This window comes from Chiloscyllium plagiosum, chromosome 5 (assembly GCF_004010195.1).
Source record: "Chiloscyllium plagiosum isolate BGI_BamShark_2017 chromosome 5, ASM401019v2, whole genome shotgun sequence".
NCBI lineage: Eukaryota > Metazoa > Chordata > Chondrichthyes > Orectolobiformes > Hemiscylliidae > Chiloscyllium > Chiloscyllium plagiosum.
This window is the reverse complement of record NC_057714.1, coordinates 72,579,749-72,585,258: the sequence shown is the minus strand read 5'-3', so window position 1 is coordinate 72,585,258 and position 5,510 is coordinate 72,579,749. Positions and strand designations below refer to the sequence as shown.

General features: G+C 48.5%; 1 protein-coding gene across 1 annotated transcript in view; it reads left to right on the top strand.

The window, feature by feature from the left end:
* The window catches only part of abcb4 (ATP-binding cassette, sub-family B (MDR/TAP), member 4), a 130,878-nt gene that overhangs the window by 90,727 nt on the left and 34,641 nt on the right, over window positions 1-5,510 (top strand). The gene's annotated exons all lie outside the window — the stretch shown is intronic.

Here is a 5,510-nt window from a genome sequence, read left to right as displayed (position 1 = left end):
CCCCGTGAGAACATTCTGCACCCTCTCTGAGACATCCTTGATCCTGGCACCAGGGAAGCAACACACCATTCTGCTTTTTCACTGCTGGCCACAGAAACATCTGTCTGTACCTTGGACTAGAGAATCCCCTAACACAACTGATCTCTTGGAACCCGACGTACCCCTCGATGCATTAGAGCCAGTCTCAATACCAGAAACTTGGCTATTTGTGTTCATTCCCCTGAGAATCCATCACCCCTTACATTTTCCCAAACAGCATACCTGTTTGAAATGGGTATATCCACAAAAGACCCTGCACTAACTGCCTACCTCTCTTACTTTTCATGGAGTTAACCCATCTATATGACTGTATCTGAGACTTCCCCCCTTTCTATAACTGCCATCCATCATATACTGTTGCTTTTGCAAATTCCTCATTGCTTCTAACTGTCTCCTGCAGTGCAGGTGTCCCCTGCAGTCATCTCCCTCCAAAACAGGTATACCGTTTTGGATACTGTTGGGGGAGGGCTCACCAGGGGAGGGAAGCAGTTGTCAAGATCATGGCACTGTGGTGGGCATTGCTGTACAGAAGGGCAGGGAAAAGACTCATAGGGCCATAGTCATAGGGGATTCTATTGTGAGGAGAGTAGATAGGCGGTTCTGTGGCTGAAAACGGAACTCCCGGATGGTATTTTGCCTCCCAGATGCTCGGGTCAGAGATGTCACCAATCGACTGCAGAGCATGCTAAAAGGGGTGGGTGAACAGCCAGTTGTCTTGGAGGCACCAATGATAGAAGTAGAAAGCGAGATGAGGTCCTTAAAAAATAATTCAGAGAGCTAGGAGAGAAGTTAAAGGGGAGGACCTCGGGATTACTACCAGTGCCATGTGCCAGCCAGCGTAGAAATGAAAAAATAGGCAGGATGAACACGTGGCTTGAGAGATGGTGTAGGAGGGAGGTGTTCAGATTTGTTGGACATTGGGACCAGTTCTGGGGAAGGTGGAACTATTATAAAAGGGACGGTCTACATCTGAACCAGACCGGAACCAATGTCTTTGGAGGAGTTTTTGATACTGCTGTTGGGGAGGTTTTAAACTAATGTGGCAGGGGACTGGGAACCAGAAGAGAAAACAAGTAGGCAGCGAGGTGGAGACTGGAGACTGTAAGAATTATGAAGGTAACATTAATAAAGGGAAGAGTAGGCAGAGAGCAGGTGAACACAAAAGAACTGGTGGCCTGAAATGCATCTACTTTACTGCAAGGAGTATAGTGTGTAAGGCTGATGAACTTAGGGCTTGGATTGGTGCCTGGGAGTATGCCATGATTGGTTGAAGGAAGGGCATGATGATTGGCAAATCAATGTTCCAGGATATAGACACTTCAGACAGGACAGGGAGGGAAGTAAAAGAGGGGGTGGAGTTGCATTGCTGGTCAGCGACGATATCACTGCTGTGCTAAAGGAGGACACTATGGTGGTCTTGGGTAGTGAGGCATTATGGGTGGAGCTGCGAAATAAGAAGGGTGCAGTTACATTGTTGGGGATGTATTACAGACCTCCTAACAGTGAGCATGACGTAGAAGAACAAATAGGTAAACAGATTATGAATAGATGTAGAGGCAATAGGGCAGTGGTGATGGGAGATTATAATTTTCCCAACATTGACTGGGATACACTTAGTATAAGAGGTCTGGATGGAGTAGAATTTGTATGAAGCATCCAGCAGAGTTTTCTAGAGCAGTATGTCAATAGTCCGACGAGGGAAGGGGCCATATTGGACCTGGTACTGGGGAACGAGCCAGGACAAGAGGTAGAAGTTGCGGTGGGGGATTTCTTTGGGAACAGTGACCACAATTCTACCACAATTCTGTAAGTTTTAGAATACTCATAGATAAAGAAGAGAGTGGTCCTCAGGGAAGAGTATTAAACTGGGCCAAAGCCAATTATATCAAAATTAGGCAGGAGCTGGGAAATGTGAATTGGATACAGCTATTTGAAGGGAAGTCCACATTTGAGAAGTGGGAGACTTTCAACGATAGGTCAACGTAGTGCAGGACAGGCATGTCCCGTTGGAGGCAAAGAATAGGAAGGGCAAGATTTGTGAACCACGGATGACAGCAGAAATTGTACGACTAGCCTAGAGGAAAAGGGAAGCATACATAAGGTCTAGGCAGCTAAGAACAGAACGGGCCCTGGAGGAATATCGGAAGAATCGGACAAGTCTTAAACAAGGAATCAAGTGGGTGAAAAGGGTCATGAAATAGCTTTTGCAAGCAGAATTAAGGAAAATCCCAAAGTATTTTATTCTTATATAAGAAGCAAGTGGGTCCACTATAAGATAATGAAGGAAGGCTGTGTGCCGAACCTGAGAGAATGGGTGAGATTCTGAATGATTACTTTGCATCAGTGTTCACTGAGGAGAGGAACATGACGAATCTTGAGATTAGAGATAGAAGTTTGATTAGTCTGGATCACGTTGGCATAAATAGGGAAGATGTGTTGGGTAGGCTAGAGGTTATTAAGGTGGACAAATCCCCAGGAACGGATGAGATCTATCCCAGGATGCTGAGGGAGGCGGGAGAGGAAATAGCTGGGGCCCTGACAGATATCTTTGTGACATCCTTAAATACAGGTGAGGTGCCAGAGGACTGGAGGGTAGCTTATGTTGTCCCCCTGTACAAGAAGGGTAGTAGGGATATTCTGGGTAACTACAGACCAGTGAGCCTGACATCAGTGGTGGGGAAGTTGCTGGAGAAGGTACTGAGGGATAGGATCTATTTATATTTAGAAAAGAATGAGCTGATCAGTGATAGGCAACATGGTTTTGTGCGGGGGAGATCATGCTTTATCAACTTAATAGAGTTCTTCAAGGAAGTAACCAAGTTATTAGATGAAGGAAGGGTGGTTGATGTCATATACATGGACTTTAGGAAGGTGTTCAATAAGTTTCCCCATTGTAGACTAATGGAGAAAGTGAAATCACATGATGTGCAGTTTGTGTTAGCTAGGTGGATAAAGAACTGGTTGAGCAACAGGAGACAGAGAGTAGTAGTTGAAGGGAGTTTCTCGATATGGAGAAAGGTGACCAGTGGTGTTCCACAGGGGTCAGTATTGGGTCCACTGTTGTTTGTGATATACATAAATGATCTAGAAGAGGGCACTGTTGGTATGATCAGCAAGTTTGCAAATGACACGAAGATTGGTGGAGTAGCAGAAAGCACAAGGGACTGTCAGACAATATAGGAGGATATAGATAGACTGGAGAGTTGGGTGGAAAAGTGGCAGATGGCTTTCAATCCAGACAAATATGAGATGATGCATTTGGGCAAGTCTAATTCTAGAGCGAATTATACAATGAATGGAAGAGCCTTGGGAAAAGTTGATGAGCAGAGAGATTTGATGGATGTGGAGGCCATCTGGTGTGTTCTGTGGTGGAACTGGTCCTCCTGGGAGCAGATACGGCGGAGGCGGAGGAATTGGGAATACGAGATAGCATTTTTGCAGGAGGTAGGGTGGGAAGAGGTGTAATCCAGGTAGCTGTGGGAGTCGTGGATTTGTAAAAAGTGTCGGTGTCAAGTCCCCACCACCAGGGATATATTTACCTCCCCACCCCTTTCCGCCTTCCGCAAAGACCGTTTTCTCCGTGACTACCTGGTCAGGTCCACACCCCCCAACAACCCACCCTCCCGTCCTGGCACCTTCCCCTGCCACCGCAGGAATTGCAAAACCTGTGCCCACACCTCCTCCCTCACCTCCATCCAAGGCCCCAAAGGAGCCTTCCACATCCATCAAAGTCCATTGTACCCTGAAGGTTGCTGCACAGGTGGATAGAGTGGTCAAGAAGGCATTTGGTATGCTTGCCTTCATTGGATGGGGTATTGAGTATAAAAGCTGGCAAGTCATGTTAAAATTGTACAATTGTACAATTGTACAAGACATTGGTTCAGACACATTTAGAATACTGTGTACAGTTCTGGTCGCCACATTACCAAAAGGATGTGGACGCTTTGGAGAGGGTGCAGAGAAGGTTTACGAGGGTATTCTGGAATAGAGTGGTGCTGGAAAAGCACAGCAGTTCAGGCAGCATCCGAGGAGCAGGAAAATCAACATTTCGGGCAAAAGCCCTTCATCAGGAATACAGGCAGAGAGCCTGAAGGGTGGAGAGATAAATGAGAGGAGGGTGGGGGTAGGGAGAAAGTAGCATAGAGTACAATAGGTGAGTGAGGTTGGGGATGAAGATGATAGGTCAGGGAGGAGGATGGAGTGGATAGGTGGAAAGGAAGATAGGCAGGTAGGACAAGTCATGGGGACAGTGCTGAGCTGGAAGTTTGGAACTGGGGTGAGGTGGAGGAAGGGGAAATGAGGAAACTGGTGAAGTCCACATTGATGCCCTGGGGTTGAAGTGTTCCGAGGTAGAAGATGAGGCGTTCTTCCTCCAGGCGTTGGGTGGTGAGGGAGCGGGGGTGAAGGAGGCCCAGGACCTCCATGTCCTTGGCTGAGTGGGAGGGGGAGTTGAAATGTTGGGCCACAGGGTGGTGTGGTTGATTGGTGCAGGTGTCCCGGAGATGTTCCTTAAAGCGCTCTGCTAGGAGGCGTCCAGTCTCCCCAATGTAGAGGAGACCGCATCGGGAGCAATGGATACAATAAATGACTTTGGATGTGGAAGGCTCCTTTGGGGCCTTGGATGGAGGTGAGGGAGTAAGTGTGGGCGCAGGTTTTGGCAATTCTTGCGGTGGCAGGGGAAAGTGCCAGGACAGGAGGATGGGTTGTTGGGGGGCGTGGACCTGACCAGGTAGTCACAGAGGGAACGGTCTTTGCGGAAGGCGGGAAGGGGTGGGGAGGGAAATATATCCCTGGTGGTGGGGTCTGTTTGGAAGTGGCGTAAATGTCGGCGAATGATTTGGTTTATACGAAGGTTGGTCGGGTGGAAGGTGAGCACCGGGGCGTTCTGTCCTTGTTATGGTTGGAGGGGTGGGGTCTGAGGGCGGAGGTGCGGGATGTGGACGAGATGCATTGGAGGGCATCTTTAACCACATGGGAAGGGAAATTGCGGTCTCTAAAGAAGGAGGCCATCTGGTGTGTTCTGTGGTGGAACTGGTCCTCCTGGGAGCAGATACGGCGGAGGTGGAGGAATTGGGAATAAGAGATAGCATTTTTTCAGGAGGTAGGGTGGGAAGAGGTGTAATCCAGGTAGCTGTGGGAGTCGTGGGTTTGTAAAAAGTGTCGGTGTCAAGTCCCCACCACCAGGGATATATTTACCTCCCCACCCCTTTCCGCCTTCCGCAAAGACCGTTTCCTCCGTGACTACCTGGTCAGGTCTACGCCTCCCAACAACCCACCCTCCCATCCTGGCACCTTCCCCTGCCACCGCAGGAATTGCAAAACCTGTACCCACACCTCCTCCCTCACCTCCATCCAAGGCCCTAAAGGAGCCTTCCACATCCATCAAAGTTTTACCTGCACATCCACTAATATCATTATTGTATCCGTTGCTCCCGATGTGGTCTCCTCTACATTGGGGAGACTGGACGCCT